Raw genomic sequence first — 22705 nt, forward strand, 5'->3', positions numbered from 1 at the left:
ACCCTAGGCCTTGTTTCAACGCATTGCAATACCGTTTGTGCTCACTTTTATCATCAGTTACCTTGCTGTTTTTATATTTTCAGATTACAAAAACCATTATTTACTATCCATATTGCACTTGTATCACCATCTCTTCGCCGAACTAGTGCACCTATACAATTTACCATTATATTGGGTGTGTTGGGGACACAAGAGACTCTTTGTTATTTGGTTGGAGGGTTGCTTGAGAGAGACCATCTTCATCCTACGCCTCCCACGGATTGATAAACCTTAGGTCATCCACTTGAGGGAAATTTGCTACTGTCCTACAAACCTCTGCACTTGGAGGCCCAACAACATCTAAAAGAAGAAGGTTGTGTAGTAGACATCAGGGAACTTTGGACATATCCCGTCTTAACTATGGGATTATCTCCTTGATTCCCAAGGTACCGGGTGCGGCGGATATTAGACAATTCTGCCCTATCACAGCCTCAATGTGATATTTAGAATCCTGGCCAAAGGGTACGCTACTAGGGCGGCCCTTATTGCGCCCCGGATCCATCACCCAAACCAATCAGCCTTCACGAAAGGCCGATTTTGTGGCACCCCAGCTCAGAGCGATCGGTTTACCCTGCATTACCAGCCCAGAGACCATGTCTTCTGGCAACACACAACATATTGGTATAGAAAACAACCGCTTTATTGATGCTAGCGGAACAGAGTTCATATTACAACAGCTGTCGAGGCCAAGCGGCACACTCAGTGCGGCTGAACAATATGTACATTATTTAGTGAACATAAAGGGGCCTCGATCCGAACAACTACTTGGCAGCAGAAGAACATCATAGCGAAAGCTCCATTTCACAGGGACACCGATGTGGACACAATCTAGACTCGAACAACGCTCCTTTCCAACGAGACTTTCCTGAAATCTGGCATGACATGCCAGGTCAGTACATTGAATGTACTTGCAAGCTCACAACAAGCATAATCATAATGACAAACAATATCATGATATTTAACCAATTATTAATAATGCAACACTATATGCCAACATGTTGTGATCATACATCGAACGTCCCTCGGGACAACTTACCAACCGTGATCATTCTCATATCACAAACACACCACCAACATGGTAAAACACACCACCATCATGGTCTTTTACAAAATGACTCGTGATCCTTACATCGATCACCACCATGACCAATATCTGATCCCAATTTCCTCGATGGCCTATCTGCCATCATCAACAATGCAAAGTTTATAGCTTAGTGTGCAATTTTTATTAATCGTTGACTCATGGTGGGACCTACTACAAGGTGTCCGTGACCGTGGACGCGGCTATCGATAGATTATACACTCTGCAGAGGTAGCACACTACACCCACACCACGGAACCCATGGCCTCGCACTCCCATTCGGGTGGACCAATGGCATTCCGAAAAAACCCCTCCATTGCCACATCACTCTCCCGGCCACTCCGACCCAAATCCCCAACGGGCTAGTCCTGGGTGGCCCCGTGTCTACCAAAGACACCCCGACCACCGTCGTGGCAAACTCCCACTTGGGGATACTCCCACTTGGGGACTCGGTACCATAATCTCATCAACAAGCACACAAGGTTATGCCTGCCTGCCGGGCCAGGGCAAACACGACATAACCTTCCCTAGATGGAGGCACCGACCAGAGGCCATGTCAATGGACCGAATCAAGGCCTTCCCATAAAGGCAAATGTGGTTGCACTGGAAAGAAACTCGATTCAGTGGCACCGTGACCCAGTCAACGGTGTATTCTAGTTGAGTTATATTCAGGTTTAATTGTTAACAATGACCGGTGTCATAGCATGCCATGAAATGCAAAACAACACATGCATCATATACTGATCAACATGACAGATGTCATCCACATTCACACCAAGCATAAACGTCAACAACTCAGATTACTTTACTTGCTCAAACTGACTCTTACTAGTCAAAAATATTTTTGTCACAAGTTTTCATAAATTTTCTTACGCAAGAAAGTAACTCCGATAAATTTCTTATATGTTTGACAAAAGACTTTACTATCAATAACTCTTAATTTCTTTATCACTAAGTTGGGTTCAATCATTCTGTAAAACAAGTAATATGCTTTAACAAGTATTTAACAGAACATTTTCTCGCAAATTTTTACCAATTTAGGAAGGCAAAAACATAGCTAAATAATTACTAACATGCATAACAAAATTATTTCTAACATCACCTCAAATAAATCTTAACTTGCCTTACCCACTTCAACTATTATGTAAATCAAGCATAATAACTAACCAACATTTAACAAAATACAAATAACTCAATAATTATTTAAATGCATGGATTAATCAATTCATTCAAGTAAGAAAATCACAAATATTGCAATGGCATCATGAAAATGTTGCTTTGGCTTGCCTTAGTGCAGATGAGGTTCACAAGCCTCCTAGTGATCCTCAAGACAAGCCTCACCTTCTGAAAATAATTTGAAACACAAAAAGGAAATATCAAGGACACTTCTGAAATTCACCAAAAATTCTAAACAGCTCAGAAAAATCTCATCTTTGGTGAGCTGTTAGATTTTCTTTCGAAGAACACAATGCAAAAAGAATCAATTCATTTGGACTTATGGTTAAAAAGTTATAACTCTTTGAAGTGTTCTGTAAATTCAAATGAATTTGAATAAAAAGAAAAAGACTGGGAGGGTGACGTCGAAGGCGTAAAGCCTAGGGGCGCCACCACTCGTACCGCTTTGCACGCGTACTGAGTGGCTGACTAGCGGGCCCCGCTAGTCAGGTGGAGGAAGAGGGGGAGAGAAACAGAGACGGCCGCAGCTTCGCTGGAGCTCTCGCCGGTGACGAGGGCTCTTTGGACAAAACGAGAGGGAGGGATGGCAAGAGGAGGTCGAGGCGCACCTGCCCATACCCGTAGCGTGGCTAGGGGTGGTCGGACAGCGTTAGAATCTAGCTCGCGAGTGGAGGCAGAACGAGGAGGTCATCGGAGTTGAGGAAGACGGCGAGCAGAGGCCGCTCCAGGGGATCCAAGCGGGCGAGACGGCCTCACCGGAGAGAGGCAGAGGTCCTGGAGAGGTCGCCCAGGCCTAGGAGGGGCTGGAGCTGCTGCGACGACCAGAGGGGATCGCCAGCGAGCTCGAGCTTGGGGTCGGCGGCCCGAGGCCTGCCCGGCCGGGCTAAAGCTTCCTACTCGATCGTGGAGTGTGTGTGTGAGTGCTGGAGGATTCTCAAGGAGGTTGGGGAGGGGCTCTATATATAGGCGAGCGGCGAGGGTGCTTCGGGCTCCGACGGTGGACACCTGTCCACGGCGCTCGGCGACGAGCGTAGTCAATGAGAGGGGGAGAAGGCGACGGAGGACATGCGGCCACTGTGGGCGAACCGAGACGAGCACAGGATCAAGGGGGTGACGACGAGCACAGTGCGCTCCACACTGTTGGGCTGGTCAGACCTTGCCCGTGCTCGCTGCGGTGAGCTCCGGCATCGGCGAGTGCCAGGGCAGAGTTAAGGGTGTCGAGACGATGATTGTGGCGAGTTTTGGCAAGGTTGGGCAGGCAGGGAAGCGAGCACGTGAGCAACAGAGGCTCGGGCGCATCGCAGAGCGCGTCGGCTGCATGCCAGCATGCCTGGACGAACGCGGTCACCGCGTGAACTATGACATCAGGTCGATCTAAGCGTAAACTCAGTGTCTGGCATGTTGTTCGTGGTAGTTTAGAGTGTTACCACGATTTGGTTTGGCTCCAGATGCAGTAGAGAAGATTTTACAAGTCTGGTAAGTTTCTGGACAGTAACTTTGTGATGTTACTATGGTCAAATAGCTGGGAGTTTGGAGCTGTGCTTCGGAGGCTAGCTTAGAGTTACTAAGGTAACTATGCACAAGAAAGATCAGGTCAAAAGGAGCAAGTAAAATGGTAGTTGTTGTAGAAACCACCATTTCTGTCCAGAACAGAAAATATTTTCTATAGCAAAAATAATCCAAAAGTGATGAAATATTTTTTCTCAGGGAGGTGCCCTAGGGTCCCTAGAATATTTGTGAATTATCTTAGAATTTTCTGAGCCATAAAAATTAGGGTTGCTTTGGAGCAAACAGATTTGCCTAAGGGTTTTTGAGAGGAAATGTTCATTTATGAAAAATATTCCAAAGATTATTTTGAGGTGGATCTGAAGTGAAATGAGGGTCTGGGAGAGAAATGAAGCACTTGGGTGAAAGCCAAGGATGCCCAAGTGTTTAAGTCCAAATGAAAAGACTCAAGAACTCCAAGTTTCAAAAAAAATTCAAATGAAAACTCAAATAAATAAGAGAGGGCAAAAACCAGGCTGTCACAAACCTCCCCCACTTAGAATGAATCTCGTCCTCGAGATTCGGTTGCTTGGGAAAACCACTCTGGATACTGACCCGTAAAGAATTCTTCCTGCTCCCAAGTTGCTTCGGACTCTGTGTGATGCTCCCACTGAACTTTGTAAAATTTTCTGACTTTGCTGCGAGTGACCCTTTCCACTTGATCCAAAATTCTGAATGATCTTTCTTCATAAGTTAAATCTTTTTCCAATTCTATCTCAGCCATTGCAGTCCTTTTCTCAGGCGGGGATATGCATCGTCTCAATTGTGAAACATGGAATACGTTGTGTATGTCTTCCAATTCCGGGGGTAGTTCCAGTTGATATGCAACCGTACCCACTCGAGACATAATCGGGAATGGACCAATGAATCTGGGTGCCAGCTTTCCACGAGTCTGAAATCACTTACCTCCTTTCATAGGAGTGACTCGGAGGTACATGTGTTCCCCGGGTTCAAAACTGACCTGCCGATGCTTTGCATCATAATAACTCTTCTGACGGGATTTGGCCAATTGCAGTCGGTCTCTGATTTCCCTGACTTGTCTCTCAGCTTCCATCATGAGATCTGTTCCGAAGATACGGCTATCTCTAGCTTGAGACCAATTTAGAGGAGTGCGGCACTTATGACCATATAGAGCTTTATATGGCGACATCTTGAGACTGGTCTGAAAACTGTTGTTATACGAGAACTCGGCGTACGGCAAGCAATCTTCCCATTTAGCTCCGTTGGCTAGCGCACATGCTCGCAACATATCTTCGAGTATTTGATTTACTCGCTCTGTCTGACCATCCGTCTGAGGGTGATAAGCAGTACTATATTTCAGTGCTGTCCCCAAGGCTTGATGGAGACGGGACCAGAAAGCAGAGGTAAACAAAGAACCTCGGTCGGAAGTGATAGTCCGAGGTACTCCATGCAGACTGACGATTCTGGATACATACAGTTGTGCAAGTTCATCTGCTCTGTATCTGGTGCTCATCAGGATGAAGTGAGCAACCTTGGTGAGAGTGTCCACTATAACCCAGATTGCGTCTTTGCCTCGCTGAGTCCTAGGCAATCCGGTGATGAAATCCATGCAAACATCATCCCATTTCCATTGTGAAACTGGCAGTGGTTGGAGAAGTCCGGCTGGCTTCTGATGATTTGCTTTCACCTTGTTGCATATGTTGCAACAGGCTACAAAATAGGCAATGTCTTTCTTCATCCCATCCCACCAGAATATTTTTTAAGGTCTTCATACATTTTTGTACCTCCCGGGTGAATGGAATACGAGGACTCGTGTGCTTCTGACAAGATTTTCTTCTTCAAGTCCGGTTGATTTGGTACACAAATTCGTCCACGAAATCGGAGGGTACCGAATTTGTCCTTGAAGAAACCTGGGGGCTGCCTTGCTATCTGGCCCTTGGCATGTTTTTGTAGCTCGGTGTCACCTGGCTGGGCCTTGCGGATTTCCATTTCAAGTGTGGGGGTAACTTCCAAAATATTAGCGAGGCCAGCATCCACGATGACCAAGTTGAGCTGAGCAATCTCTTCTTGAAGTTTGGTAGGCAATGATGTTAACATGACATTTAAGCTGACGGGCTTTCGACTGAGCGCATCGGCAACGACATTGGCCTTGCCGAGATGGTAATTTATTCCAAGGTCATAATCCTTGACCAACTCTAACCATCTTCGCTGACGGAGATTTAAGTCTGGCTGAGTGAAGATGTACTTGAGGCTTTTGTGGTCAGTAAAAAATTGGCACCTTTTTCCAATGAGATAGTGTCTCCAAATTTTTAATGCATGAACCACTACAGCTAATTCCAAATCATGTGTAGGATAATTTCCCTCATGTGGTTGTAACTGTCGGGAGGCATATGCTAGTACCTTGCCGTCTTGCATTAGCACGCAACCAATACCTTGTCTGGAGGCATCACAGTACACATCAAAGCTGTGATAAATTTCTGGAAGAGTTAATACAGGTGCGGTTGCCAGACGTGTCTTTAGCTCATTAAAACTCTTCTCACAGTCCTCGGTCCACTTAAACTTTGTATCCTTTTTGAGCGGCTCCGTCATGGGTTTAGCAATCTTGGAAAACTTCAATAAAGCGGCGATAGTACCCAGCTAATCCGAGGAAACTCCGGATCTGTGTTACAGTCGTGGGTGGTACCCAATCGAGCACATCCTTTACTTTGCTTGGGTCCATGTCTATACCTTCGACGGATAATATATGTCCGAGAAACCCAACTTGCTTGAGCCAAAATTTGCACTTACTGAATTTGGCGTATAACTGATGGTCGCGGAGTCGTTGTAGAACTGCTCGAAGGTGACCCTTATGCTCTTCTTCACCCTTGGAGTAAATGAGGATGTCGTCATTGAAGACTACCACAAATTTGTCTAGGAAGTCCATGAACACTTTGTTCATCATATGCATGAAGAAGGCAGGGGCATTGGTGAGACCAAAGGACATCACGGTATATTCGTAAAGACCGTATCATGTAGTGAATGCGGTCTTAGGAATATCTTCCTTTTTTAATCTTGAGCTGATGATATCCGGTCCGTAAATTGAGTTTTGAGAATACTTTAGCCCCACTAAGCTGATCAAAGAGATCATCAATCCTTGGCAGTGGGTATTTATTTTTGATGGTGACCTCATTCAGCTGGCGATAATCTATGCACATACGGAGACTGCCATCCTTTTTTCCCACGAAAATTGCAGGTGACCCCACGGTGAAGAGCTGGGATGAATATAACCCTTTTGGAGTAATTCGTCAAGCTATTTCTTTAGCTCCACTAATTCTGATGAGGGCATCCGTTAATACTTCTTGTATAATGGTACGGTTCCAGGCACAAGGTCTATGGCAAACTCCAGTTCCCGATCTAGTGGCATGCCTGACAGATGTCACGACCGGTTTTCCAATAAAAATATTTATTGAGAAACCAATCTTTTGAGTCCAGTATGAGAGAAATCCTCCTCACTGGTAGACAATTTCTTGATACAATAAGCCAGTAGCATAAAATATATTACAGGGTCGAACTACGGTTGCTCAACCAAATTATTACAAGCACGCCAATAATTATACATAATGGCGGACATGACACAGTGGTGTGGAGGCATACTACTGACTCGAGGATAGGGCGGTGGTGGAAAAAACACAGCGGGGAGAGAAATACAAGACTCTAAGTTTATCATATCATCGAGCGTCGAGGTGAGGCTCGATGAATTTATTTGGTAGCGAAAGCGGATATAAAACAGTGACCAAATCCAGGGTCGCACGAGACTGACTGGGACTCCTCTAGGTGTCGGACTCGCTATCAAACTCTTCATCCATGAGATCGCCTTCGTCAGCATCTGGCCAAATCAACAAGCCAGTGAGTACTTTGAAAGTACTCGCAAGACAGTTCGGATGTAAGATATAACAAATGCATGCATGGTTGCGTCATGATTAATTCACCGATGTACATTCAAAAATTAGCATGACAAGGTAAGTAAAAGGGAAACGGCGGTAGTCCGCCTGAAATCCCAACAGAACATAAATAACTACCGATCGGGTGTCTGAAGCGACGCCTCGAAAGGTGAACAAATAAATATAAGGAAATGATGCCACAGTCGGGCATCTTAGCGACACCACATAAAGGGCTTAAAAAGAAATACCACAGACGGATGTTGGGGAAACATCACAGAAAGGGCTTTAAAAGAAATGCCATAGTCGGATGTCGGGGCGACATCACATAAAGGGCTTGAAAAGAAATGCCACAGTCGGACGTCGGGGCGACATCACAGAAAGGGCTTGAAAAGAAATGCCACAGTCGGACGTCGGGACGACATCACAGAAAGGGCTTGAAAAGAAATGCCACAGTCGGACGTTGGGACGACATCACAGAAAGGGCTTTTATTCACAGGTAAATAATACTCATAATAAACATTTAATTCATAATAATAAATGGGTTAGTCCATCCACAGGAATATCATTTAACCGGAGTTAGCATTCGAGCGAATCACCGGAGTCTCTGCCATCAAAACTGACATTTGATTAGGATAAGATAATATCGATCTAGGACAGGGAATAGATGATTTGGAGGAATATATGACTCTGCAGAGTTTGTACAAAATTGTTCCCACAGCCAACGGATTTCCATAGTCACGAAGGACTAGTTCCGTTTACGGTATTTCGGAAGATAACACAGCTAACCAGTACACACCCATCCTACCTCTCGATGCTAGGAATCACCCTAGACATCGTCCAAGAAAAACTTTGAGATGGGGAGATCACAATCTCGAATAGCATGGGATCAAATTTATATACGCGCGCTCTAAGGGGTGCCCCCCTCTCGATCCCAACCGGAAACACCCATGCCCCCTGACCGGATGACTGGCTTTAATCCAGGGCCATGGAACCATCATCACGGCCTCTCCTTTTGGTGTGTACCAGGAAAGCGGTTTGCAACTTACTAAACCATATTCCTTACGGAAAACATGTGGTAGTACAGGGAAGGAAATGAGAGGAACTGGACCGATACGGTTTGACACTGAAGTCACAAAGTCCGGCATAAGACTGGCATGCTACAACACTGCCATCTCACCCATCCTCATGCCAACACATGGCCATTCATACTCACATCCATCCACTTATGGATCATCAAACTCACTTACCTCATTATCGCATAAAATAACGTTCATCGATGTGCTTCTCAACATGCCATAAAACTAACTAAATGCAAAACATGCCAAGACACTTATCATATCAAAAGTTCAAACATGCTTGCCTGGTTCAGAGTAGTCGGAGCCTAGTTCGGTGAAGTTCGCGGCTCCGTCACCTCCTTCGGTATCTACGGTATAAAGAAAATATATGCGCTATCGTAAATACCAAGGAGTGCACAGAAAGTATACCAAATATTTTTCAAATAAATATGATAAAAAACTAGACAAAATTTTAAAGAGAACAGAAAAAGAATCAATCCAAAATACTTTTCTGCTTAAAAGTTATAAGGGTTTTTGTACAGGGACTCGTCTGTAATGAAATAGAAGATTTCCAGGGGCTAGCTTGTAAAAACAGAAAACGCTTCGGCAGAAACTACGCCAGCCCAAAGGGAAAACGTACTTTGCCCGAAGGCGCTTCCAGAAAACGCTTCAACAGAGAGAGCAGAGAGGCTGACGGTGGGGTCCCACGCGTCAGGTTTGAATTTCAAAAAGGGGGGAAAACGAAGCTCGTCGGCGCCCGAGAGCCGCGGTGGTCGCTGGCGGCGATCCACGGCGAGGCAGGGGGATCGGAGGGTACCTCCGTGCTCAGGGCACCATTCCACGTCGGTTGGTGGTGGTGGTGGTCGCCGGCGAGCACCACGTCGACGGCGAGCTTTGCTCCGGCGGACGGCGGCTCGGGTGGTCGAGGGGCTCGTCGGAGAGGGCTGCAGAGGTCAAATTGGAGAGGGGGTTAGGCTCCTGGTAGCTAGAGAGGGTAACGGACGGGGTTTGGGCACTGGGGATGGCCTCACCGGAGCGAATCGTGGTGGAGGCCGAGGCGGATCGGGGCGGCCGGAGTTGGGGGAGGAGACCTCCTCGAGGTCCTCCGAGTGGCCTGGCGTGGTGTTGGTGAGGAGTGGGGATGAGGCGTGCACGAGGGTGAGCTCGGGGCCCTTTTTATAGGCGGCCCGAGGCGGTTGCCGTGAACGGGGATCTCCGGCGAGTGATTACGGCGGTGCCGGGGATGTGCAGGGGGATTAGGAGCTTGGGCATCGCCGTTGAGGTCCACCGGTCCCATTTAGGCGCTAAACGGGCTGGGGTTTGGCGTTATGGGTGAGCTCGACGGAACGGGGGTGGCGCGGTCCGTCGGCGGCAGGGAGCACGTTCCGTGCTTGCCGGGCCACGGCGACGGTGCCACGGGCGTGCGCTGGCACGGCAGGGACACACGGAGAGCCAAGGGGCTTTGGGCGGCACTGAACGGCGTTCTGCTGTGGTGTGCCTTCTGTCGGCCGCCACGGGAGGTCCCGATGCCGCAGAAGACGCCGGCGAGGGCGGGCCAGCGTGCCACCGACGCCAGGAAGGCTCCACGCACGGGTGTGAAGCTCCGGACAAGAGGGAGAGGCTGCGAGGAACGTGCCAAGCGCACTGTGCGCTTGTGACTGATCTCTGAAGAAAATGACACTGAAAAATCTGAATTTTACTGAAAGTGCAAAGAACAGTGCAGCTCAGGTGTTCGACAGAATGCTTTTGGCATCTAGGGATTTTTCCTTGAGCTGATTTTTGGTGGAGTGGCTTCTCATTGCTCAAATAGGTTGCCTGAATTTTGGTGGAATTTTTGGAGCAATGTAGATATGAATTTCATCAAATTTGGCAAATCTGGTCCAAATTTGCAGAGACTGAATTTTGAAAATTTTGAAAAGAGGAGGAGTGGATCAAGATGGTTCTGAGTTGTGGGTACAAAGGACTATCCAGGAGAGTTGGTTTGAGGTCAAAACTCAAATGCAATAGGGTACTTGCTTTGAAAATCACTCAGGCTCCAAATAATTTTCAGAAATGATTTGAGAGGAAAAATAATTAGAATAAAATCCAAAACTTGTTTGGATTAGTTGGGACAGAGAACTTAGGTGGATCACAAGGTGTAGGGGAGGATTTGGAGGGATTTTACCACATGGGCAAAAATGCCAAGTCAAGGATGGTTCCAAGATATGAAAATCCCCAAATTTTCATAGAGCTTCATTTTAAAATAAAACAAATTAAACTCCAAAAATGAATTTGAGAGAGAACCAACAGAGAAGAAGTTTCAAAAGATCAAACACCAAAGTTTTGAAAAAATAAAATCCTTGCCAAAGAAAAGGGAGTTTTTAAGTGGAAGGTTTTTCTGAAGAAATTTATTTTTGAATAGCCTCTCCTCAAAAACCACAAAGTTTTTGATAAAAACCAAATAAAAAATTTTGGAGTGTCACAACACCTACCCCCTTAGGAAAAATCTCGTCCCCGAGATTTCAGCTGATCCTTAAATAGGTGTGGATGTTTTGTCCGAAGAAAATCCTCGCTTTCCCAAGTTGCTTCACTGTCGGTGTGATTGCTCCACTGGACTTTGAAAAACTTGATGGTCTTCTGTCGGGTCCTCCTTTCAGACTCCTCTAATATTCTTACGGGACGTTCCCGATAAGTGAGGTCTGGCTGCACGTCAATGTTTTCATGGGATACTTGTTTCTCTGGGTTGCTTATGCATTTCCTTAACTCAGAGACGTGGAACACGTCGTGAATGTCGGACAAGTCTTCGGGTAAGTCTAGCTGGTAGGCTATAGTGCCTCTTCGTGCCACTATGCAGAATGGTCCAATGAATCTTGGTGCTAACTTTCCTTTAATCTTAAACCGTTGCAATCCTCTCATCGGGGACACTCTCAGGTATACGAACTCACCGGGTTCGAAGCTGACCCTACGATGTTTCTGATCATAATAACTCTTCTGTCGACTTTGAGCGGTCTTAAGTCGGTCTCTGATTAGCTTGACCTTTTCCTCGGCTTCTCTGAGCATGTCTGGTCCGAAGATGCGGCTGTCTCCGGTCTTTGACCAATTTAACGGGGTACGACACCTTCGTCCGTATAAGGCCTCAAATGGTGCCATTTGTAGGCTGGCCTGGTAGCTATTGTTATACGCGAACTCGGCGTATGGCAGGCTTTCTTCCCAACTGGTTCCATATGTGAGGACACATGCTCTCAGCATGTCTTCTAAAACCTGGTTTACGCGTTCTTTTTGCCCATCAGTCTGTGGGTGGTATGCGGTACTGAAGGCTAGTTGGGTTCCCAGAGCCTGTTGTAAATGCTCCCAAAATCTTGAGACGAACTGGGTGCCTCTGTCGGATATTATAGTCTTCGGGACACCGTGCAGACAAACTATACGGGAGAGATAAATCCTGGCAAGCCTCTGTGTGGTGTGGGTCGTCTTTATTGGAATAAAGTGTGCCACTTTGGTTAACCTGTCAGTGATGACCCATATGGCATCATTCCCGTGTCGTGACCGAGGTAGTCCGACAATAAAATCCATCCCTATTTCATCCCATTTCCACTCAGGTATTTTGTTAGGTTGCAGTAGTCCGGCTGGTCTCTGATGTTCAGCTTTTATGCGTTGACATGAGTCGCAACATGCAATGAAGGCGGCTATGTCCCTCTTCATACCGTGCCACCAAAATCTTTCCTGAATATCCTTATACATTTTGGTTCCTCCAGGGTGAATTGAATATGGAGTGGTGTGTGCTTCAGTTAAAATTTGCTGCTTAAGGTCTTCTATGTTTGGTACGCAGAGCCTTTCTCCGTACCATAATATTCCTTCAGTGTCTATTACGAATTCCGAGGCCTTGCCCATACTCAACTTTCTTTTAATTCCTTCAATGCTGGGGTGACCGGGCTGAGCTTCTTTAATTCTCTCCACAAGGTTGGGTTGTATTTCCAAGTTTGATATGGTGCCTTTTTCTACCATTATCAAGTTGAGTTTGGCAAATTCTTGTTGGAATTCGGGCCTCAAGCTGTGCAGATTGTTTCCGTCGGAGCTGGGGTTCCGACTAAGAGCATCGGCCACTACATTTGCTTTTCCTGGATGGTAATGGATACCAACATCATAATCCTTTACCAGTTCCAACCAACGTCGTTGCCGTAAATTTAGTTCTGGCTGCGTGAAAATATATTTGAGACTTTTGTGATCCGTATATATTTCACATCGATTCCCAAGTAAGAAATGCCTCCATTCCTTGAGTGCATGAATAACTGCTGCCATTTCTAAGTCATGAGTGGGATAATTTTCCTCATGCTTGCGAAGTTGCCTTGAAGCGTAGGCGACAACCTTGCCTTCTTGCATCAACACGCATCCGAGACCCTTTCTGGACGCGTCACAATATACTTCAAAATTCTTGTGTATGTCGGGTACAATTAATACCGGTGCTGTTGTTAACTTCCGCTTTAGCTCTTGGAAACTTTTCTCGCAGGCTTCTGTCCATTCAAACTTCTTATCTTTCTTGAGCAACTGTGTCATAGGCTTGGCTATGGTGGAAAATCCTTCAATAAATCTGCGGTAATATCCTGCCATTCCCAAGAAACTCCGTATGTCCGTTACGCTAGCTGGTGACTTCCAGCCAAGTACGGCCTTGACTTTCTCTGGGTCCACTGTGATACTATCTTGAGTCAGCACGTGGCCTAGAAAGCCTACTTGTCTTAGCCAAAATTCGCACTTGCTGAACTTGGCATACAATTGGTGTTTTCTTAGCTCTCCTAGCACAATCCTGAGATGTTCTGCGTGCTCTTCTGGTGTCTTGGAGTATACCAGAATATCGTCGATGAATACCACGACGAACTTGTCCATAAACTTCATAAATACTTTGTTCATGAGGTGAACAAAATATGCTGGGGCGTTAGTTAATCCAAATGGCATCACTGTGAACTCGTACAGTCCATATCTGGAGGTGAAGGCTGTTTTGGGGATATCTTCCGTTCGTACCTTCAATTGATGGTATCCTGACCTTAAGTCAATTTTTGAGAATACCTTGGCCTGAGCAAGTTGATCAAACAAATCGTTTATCCTTGGCATCGGGTATTTGTTTTTGACTGTGACCATGTTAAGTGCTCGATAGTCAATACACAATCTCAGTGTTCCATCCTTCTTTTTGGCAAATAAAATTGGTGATCCCCAAGGTGAGGAGCTGGCTCGAATGTATCCTTTTTCCAGTAATTCCTTTATTTGCTTCTTCAACTCGATCAACTCGGATGGTGCCATTCTGTATGGTTTCTTGTATATGGGGGTGGTTCCTGGTGCTAGCTCAATGCGGAATTCTATTTCTCGATCTGGTGGCATGCCTGGTAGCTCTTCAGGGAATACATCTAGAAATTCACACACTACTGGAACCTTGTTTAGCTCAGAAACGTCCACCTTATTTAATCTCGGTTGCCGGGGTATTTTTCCTTCCTTGGCTGATACTCTTATTGTCTTCCCTTGGTGGTGTGTGAGGATTACGGTCCTGTTGAAATAGTCGATAAAACCCTTATTGGTGGTTAGCCAGTCCATCCCTAGGATGACATCCAGTCCTTTATTTTCCAACACAATAAGATTTGCGTGAAACTTCAGTCCTTCGAACTCAATGACCACATTCTGACAGTAATTCTGAGTAACTTGCTGAATCCCAGGGGACTTGATGGTCATGGATTTCTCCAAAGAAAGCATCGAAAAATTATTTTGCAAAGCAAAACTTTTCGAAATTAAAGAGTGAGAAGCTCCAGAATCAAACAAAACCATTGCAGGTATTGTGTTGACAGGAAACGTACCGAGTACGATATCCGGAGCATTTTGTGCCTCCTCTTTGGTTACGTGGTTCAGATGACCCTTCCTGTGGTTATTGTTGGGATTGAAATTGTTTCGCTTGGGTGCGGAATTGTTGCCGCCGTTGTTCGGCTTTGGGGTTGAATTCCTTGGCTTGGGGCACTGTTTGGCATAGTGCCCTTCTTCTCCACAAGCGTAACAAGTAACGCCGGGGCGATAGGTGAATTCCTTGTCCCTTGCATGAAAATTCCTGATTGGGCGTGAGATATTGGATGAGGATTTGTGTGTCCCACTCTTTTGAAAATCTGTCTTGCTTCGGTGATTGCGAGCATGATTAGTCTGGTCCCTTTTTCGCTTGCGAATATCTTCCAGACTGCGTCTCTCATTTTCCAGAGTAATGGCTTTGTCCACCAGTGTTTTAAAATCAGGAAAAGTGTGCACGACCAGTTGACATTTTAGCGTGGGCGCTAGACCGTCAAGGAATTTCTCCATCTTCTTGCTTTCAGTCATACGCTCTTCATTGGCGTAGCGGGACAATAGGGTAAATTGACTGTTGTAATCTGACACTGTCATGTTCCTTTGTTTGAGGTCATCGAATTCTCTCTTCTTGATTTTCATAATACTCTTAGGAATGTGTGCACCACGGAAACCTTCCTTGAAATCATCCCAGGTTATGTCATTTTCGTTGGGATGCATGTGCAGAAAATTCTCCCACCACGATGCGGCTGCTCCTGTGAGATAGTGTGGAGCATATAGTACTTTCTCGAGATCTGAACATTTTGCAATAATTAATTTCCTCTCCATATCTCGAAGCCAGTCCTCGGCTTCAAGAGGCTTGTCAGTGTGAGAAAATGTTTGAGGACGTGTCTTCTGTAGCTCAGATAACTTGGAATGCTGCTGATACTGTCCATGATGATTCCCCATGTTGATGACTTGGTTCATCATCTCACGATGTTGTTGCTGACTCTGCTCATAAAGGCGGCACATTGTGAAAGTGCCGATTCACTGCCCTGTTGGTTTGACTGTCCCTGAGTGAACTCGTTGCTGGGTTGTGTATCATAATTTTCCTCTGGTGGAGTTGGCTTGGAGCGTGTCCAAGGACGAGACATTTTTCACTCTGGGGATATATTTTTGTAAAACTCATAAGAAAAGCGGAAAGAGTTGCAAAAACAAATCCATAAATGCATAAAGCTGGCAGATGTAATTTAAATACCCAAGCTTACTTAAGAAAAACAAATCGACTTGCGCACGGAGAAGGACTGCTCATTACATATCTTACACGCGGGCGGTAATTATACAATACATCACTCAGGACATGCGTACATAATCCTGACATGTTATTTAGGCTAGTGCACTTCTCCAGATCCTACATGATGCGCAAACAGGCTACTTCTCACAACCTACGTACATATCTTACAAAGCGGTACAATACATGGCAGCTAGGCGTACTCAGGCAGAGATGTTGACGACCTCCTTTGCCCTGCCGAGGGCGAGGTGTAGCGAGGTTGGGGACTCGACTTCCTCCTCGCTAATGGGCTCCATACGCGTAGTGTTGCGCAGAGCGGACGGACCGGTTGCCAGGGGCGGAGCAACACGTACAGGAGTGGGCGCGAAGGGTGGTGCAGTGCATGCTGAAGTGGGTGCAATGACTTGGTTGGATTCTTCGGTAGAAGGCAGGCGACGAGTAGGCGTATAAGATGCTGAAGACGAGACCAAAGTCAGTGGCGGTGCGATGGGTAGGAGCTCCCTCCTGTTGGCAGCACAGCCATGAACTGAGTCCATGCGGGTAGCTACGAAGTCGTCCACCAGGTTGTCGAAGGCTGCCTCTAGGGCCCAGAGATACTCAATGAGCATCTCAAAAGCCTCATCTCGTTCTCCTCTGGGGCAGGAGTATGCGTAGTGACAGGTGTAAGGCACATGGCACGGAAGATAACGGTAACGACGAGTCTTCATCACGGGAAGGACATCCCGGAGACGAGCTATCGCCTCGCGGGCTGCCATCTGCATAGCATGCCTCTCCGTAGGCATGGCTCTTCCCATGAACCGGAAGCGGTGTAACTCACCACGCCCTCCCTTGAATTGCACCGCGGCTTGGTGCATGGTCAGACTATTGTTGACTCCGTGCTGGCAGAGTGTGAAGACTGGGCGCACAGATGGCCCCATCGCGACCTGAACGATGAAAGAAAGAAGCTTGACGAACCCATCGGGCACGTTGGCGAAGGTCTAAGACTCGCAGCTATTGTCGGCCATCTACAAAAGTAGGCAAAAATTCTGCATGGTCAGATCATAAATTTATGCTGACTGACAGAAAATGACTACAATTGCAAAAATATAATTTAGCTCTATCATGCTAATAACCAATTAGCGATCGCACCTAGTGGCTTCCTACAGTCAGCCTGGCTCTGGTACCAAGGTTGTCACGACCGGTTTTCCAATAAAAATATTTATTGAGAAACCAATCTTTTGAGTCCAGTATGAGAGAAATCCTCCTCACTGGTAGACAATTTCTTGATACAATAAGCCAGTAGCATAAAATATATTACAGGGTCGAACTACGGTTGCTCAACCAAATTATTACAAGCACGCCAATAATTATACATAATGGCGGACATGACACAGTGGTGTGGAGGCATACTACTGACTCGAGGATAGGGCGGTGGTGGAAAAAACACAGCGGGGAGAGAAATACAAGACTCTAAGTTTATCATATCATCGAGCGTCGAGGTGAGGCTCGATGAATTTATTTGGTAGCGGAAGCGGATATAAAACAGTGACCAAATCCAGGGTCGCACGAGACTGACTGGGACTCCTCTAGGTGTCGGACTCGCTATCAAACTCTTCATCCATGAGATCGCCTTCGTCAGCATCTGGCCAAATCAACAAGCCAGTGAGTACTTTGAAAGTACTCGCAAGACAGTTCGGACGTAAGATATAACAAATGCATGCATGGTTGCGTCATGATTAATTCACCGATGTACATTCAAAAATTAGCATGACAAGGTAAGTAAAAGGGAAACGGCGGTAGTCCGCCTGAAATCCCAACAGAACATAAATAACTACCGATCGGGTGTCTGAAGCGACGCCTCGAAAGGTGAACAAATAAATATAAGGAAATGATGCCACAGTCGGGCGTCTTAGCGACACCACATATAGGGCTTAAAAAGAAATACCACAGACGGATGTCGGGGCGACATCATAGAAAGGGCTTTAAAAGAAATGCCATAGTCGGATGTCGGGGCGACATCACAGAAAGGGCTTGAAAAGAAATGCCATAGTCGGACGTCGGGGCGACATCACAGAAAGGGCTTGAAAAGAAATGCCACAGTTGGACATCGGGACGACATCACAGAAAGGGCTTGAAAAGAAATGCCACAGTCGGACGTCGGGACGACATCACAGAAAGGGCTTTTATTCACAGGTAAATAATACTCATAATAAACATTTAATTCATAATAATAAATGGATTAGTCCATCCACAGGAATATCATTTAACCGGAGTTAGCATTTGAGTGAATCACCGGAGTCTCTGCCATCAAAACTGACATTTGATTAGGATAAGATAATATCGATCTGGGACAGGGAATAGATGATTTGGAGGAATATATGACTCTGCAGAGTTTGTACAAAATTGTTCCCACAGCCAACGGATTTCCGTAGTCACGAAGGACTAGTTCCGTTTACGGTATTTCGGAAGATAACACAGCTAACCAGTACACACCCATCCTACCTCTCGATGCTAGGAATCACCCTAGACATCGTCCAAGAAAAACTTTGAGACGGGGAGATCACAATCTCGAATAGCATGGGATCAAATTTATATACGCGCGCTCTAAGGGGTGCCCCCCTCTCTGTCCCAACCGGAAACACCCATGCCCCCTGACCGGATGACTGGCTTTAATCCAGGGCCATGGAACCATCATCATGGCCTCTCCTTTTGGTGTGTACCAGGAAAGCGGTTTGCAACTTACTAAACCATATTCCTTACGGAAAACATGTGGTAGTACAGGGAAGGAAATGAGAGGAACTGGACCGATACGGTTTGACACTGAAGTCACAAAGTCCGGCATAAGACTGGCATGCTACAACACTGCCATCTCACCCATCCTCATGCCAATACATGGCCATTCATACTCACATCCATCCACTTATGGATCATCGAACTCACTTACCTCATTATCGCATAAAATAACGTTCATCGATGTGCTTCTCAACATGCCATAAAACTAACTAAATGCAAAACATGCCAAGACACTTATCATATCAAAAGTTCAAACATGCTTGCCTGGTTCAGAGTAGTCGGAGCCTAGTTCGGTGAAGTTCGCGGCTCCGTCACCTCCTTCGGTATCTACGGTATAAAGAAAATATATGCGCTATCGTAAATACCAAGGAGTGCACAGAAAGTATACCAAATATTTTTCAAATAAATATGATAGAAAACTAGACAAAATTTTAAAGAGAACAGAAAAAGAATCAATCAAAAATACTTTTCTGCTTAAAAGTTATAAGGGTTTTTGTCCAGGGACTCGTCTGTAATGAAATAGAAGATTTCCAGGGGCTAGCTTGTAAAAACAGAAAACGCTTCGGCAGAAACTACGCCAGCCCAAAGGAAAAACGTACTTTGCCCGAAGGCGCTTCCAGAAAATGCTTCAACAGAGAGAGCAGAGAGGCTGACGGTGGGGTCCCACGCGTCAGGTTTGAATTTCAAAAAGGGGGGAAAACGAAGCTCGTCGGCGCCCGAGAGCCGCGGTGGTCGCCGGCGGCGATCCACGGCGAGGCAGGGGGATCGGAGGGTACCTCCGTGCTCAGGGCGCCATTCCGCGTCGGTTGGTGGTGGTGGTGGTTGCCGTCGAGCACCACGTCGACGGCGAGCTTTGCTCCGGCGGACGGCGGCTCGGGTGGTCGAGGGGCTCGTCGGAGAGGGCTGCAGAGGTCAAATTGGAGAGGGGGTTAGGCTCCTGGTAGCTAGAGAGGGTAACGGACGGGGTTTGGGTGCCGGGGATGGCCTCATCAGAGCGAATCGTGGTGGAGGCCGAGGCGGATCGGGGCGGCCGGAGTTGGGGGAGGAGACCTCCTCGAGGTCCTCCGAGTGGCCTGGCGTGGTGTTGGTGAGGAGTGGGGATGAGGCGTGCACGAGGGTGAGCTCGGAGGCCCTTTTTATAGGCGGCCCGAGGCGGTTGCCGTGAATGGGGATCTCCGGCGAGTGATTACGGCGGTGCCGGGGATGTGCAGGGGGATTAGGAGCTTGGGCATCGCCGTTGAGGTCCACCGGTCCCATTTAGGCGCTAAACGGGCTGGGGTTTGGCGTTATGGGTGAGCTCGACGGAACGGGGGTGGCGCGGTCCGTCGGCGGCAGGGAGCACGTTCCGTGCTTGCCGGGCCACGGCGACGGTGCCACGGGCGTGCGCTGGCACGGCAGGGACACGCGGAGAGCCAAGGGGCTTTGGGCGGCGCTGAACGGCGTTCTGTCGTGGTGTGCCTTCTGTCGGCCGCCACGGGAGGTCCCGACGCCGCAGAAGACGCCGGCGAGGGCGGGCCAGCGTGCCACCGACGCCAGGAAGGCTCCACGCACGCGTGTGAAGCTCCGGACAAGAGGGAGAGGCTGCGAGGAACGTGCCAAGTGCACTGTGCGCTTGTGACTGATCTCTGAAGAAAATGACACTGAAAAATCTGAATTTTACTGAAAGTGCAAAGAACAGTGCAGCTCAGGTGTTCGACAGAATGCTTTTGGCATCTAGGGATTTTTCCTTGAGCTGATTTTTGGTGGAGTGGCTTCTCATTGCTCAAATAGGTTGCCTGAATTTTGGTGGAATTTTTGGAGCAATGTAGATATGAATTTCATCAAATTTGGCAAATCTGGTCCAAATTTGCAGAGACTGAATTTTGAAAATTTTGAAAAGAGGAGGAGTGGATCAAGATGGTTCTGAGTTGTGGGTACAAAGGACTATCCAGGAGAGTTGGTTTGAGATCAAAACTCAAATGCAATAGGGTACTTGCTTTGAAAATCACTCAGGCTCCAAATAATTTTCAGAAATGATTTGAGAGGAAAAATAATTAGAATAAAATCCAAAACTTGTTTGGATTAGTTGGGACAGAGAACTTAGGTGGATCACAAGGTGTAGGGGAGGATTTGGAGGGATTTTACCACATGGGCAAAAATGCCAAGTCAAGGATGGTTCCAAGATGTGAAAATCCCCAAATTTTCATAGAGCTTCATTTTAAAATAAAACAAATTAAACTCCAAAAATGAATTTGAGAGAGAACCAACAGAGAAGAAGTTTCAAAAGATCAAACACCAAAGTTTTGAAAAAATAAAATCCTTGCCAAAGCAAAGGGAGTTTTTAAGTGGAAGGTTTTTCTGAAAAATAATAATTTGAATAGCCTCTCCTCAAAAACCACAAAGTTTTTGATAAAAACCAAATAAAAAATTTTTGGAGTGTCACAACAGTTCTTCTGGAAACACATCAAGGTACTCACTGACCACAGGAATAAATTCCAATTCAACCATCATGGTGCAAACTAGTTCTGGCTTGGGTACATGCTTGCGAGCATAGAATTTGGTGAGCTGCCCATTCAGACTGGTCAAATTGACTTCTCGGGTTGCGCAGTTTATACAAACTTGATATTTGGTCAGCCAATTCATACCCAACATAATATCCAACTACTCAGACTCAATGATTATCAAGGATGTTGGAAAGTAGACCCCGTTGATATTGATCTCCAGATCACGGCAGACTAGATTGCTCTTCATTATAGATCCCGGGGTTTGTACCAGCATATTTTTGGCCAAAATTGTGCAATGAAAATTGTTTTGGGCGGCAAAACTCTGAGAAATAAAAGAATGGGAAGCCCCAGAGTCAAATAAAATTACTGCAGGTATGTCATTAACAGAAAACATACCAATGACGACTTCTGGCTTCCCTTGGGCTTCATCGGCAGAGATATGATTCACGTGCCCAGTGAAGTTTTGCTGGGTTGGCCCTGACTCCATAAAGTTGACTTGTGGCCTCCTTAGGGCATTCACCTTGTGGTTCTTGGGGTATTGTTTGGCATAATGTCCATGCTGCCCGCAAATGAAACAAGTATTATTGCGCTGGCGCTCCTCATGTGTTGGACTGGTTACAATATTCTTGACTTGAGTGGTGGTCCTGTTAGCATTCTGCTGCCAATTTGGCCGGTATTCCACCTTAGTCTATTGCCAGGTACGAGCCTTTTGCACAGGTTGTCCATCCTTCTTTGGCTCAAACTTGCGCTTGTTGTTGTTGTTAACAGGCCTATTATCTGATATAAGCTTGTGTTCCCGTTCAGCAATGAACGCCTTGTCTACCAAGGTTTGGAAATCCGTGAAATCGAACATACTAAGAACACACCAGAGTTGCGGATTTAGACCTCCAAGAAATCTGTCAATCTTCGTTTCTTCAGTGGCCACGCCACATAGAGAGTAACGGGTTAAATGATTGAATTTTTGCAAGTACTCAGCCACAGACTGATTTCCTTGGACGAGCGCGAGAAATTCACGCTGCTTGGCCTTCATAACTCCAGTAGGGATGTGATACTTGCGGAACTTATCCTTAAATTTTTCCCAAGTGACTTCCTCATCAATTGGCCACATGGCTTTTGTATTTTCCCACCATATGGCAGCTGCGCCTTCAAGGTAATGGGTTGCAAATGGGACTTTATCATTTCCTTCAGCACGTGCGATCTCAAGCTTTTTCTCCATGGTGCCAACCAATCGTCTGCGTCCAATGGGTCAACAACCTGACTCAAAGTTGGTGGATTAGTCCTTTGAAAATCTGACAGCTTTGAGTGATGACCATTCTGATTTCCATTCTGTCCAACCATAGCTTGCACACTTCTCAATATTTCAATCAGATCATTGTTCCTTTTCTCTTCAAACATACGCAGTACTTGCTCGGTGGAGGGAGGATCAGGCGGTGGAGGTGGTGGCCGAACGTACGGCTCGGGAGAATATCCTGCCTATCGTGCGGAACGACGAACAGGAGTTCCCTCACGAACGTTACTACTGCTGCCTCCCCACGTCATCCTATTGTGAATTTTTCTAAAGACAACACAATCGAGATGAGAAACACCCAAAAATAAGTTGGGGAAAAGCCAACGACAGA

Source organism: Triticum dicoccoides, chromosome 5A (assembly GCF_002162155.2).
Source record: "Triticum dicoccoides isolate Atlit2015 ecotype Zavitan chromosome 5A, WEW_v2.0, whole genome shotgun sequence".
NCBI lineage: Eukaryota > Viridiplantae > Streptophyta > Magnoliopsida > Poales > Poaceae > Triticum > Triticum dicoccoides.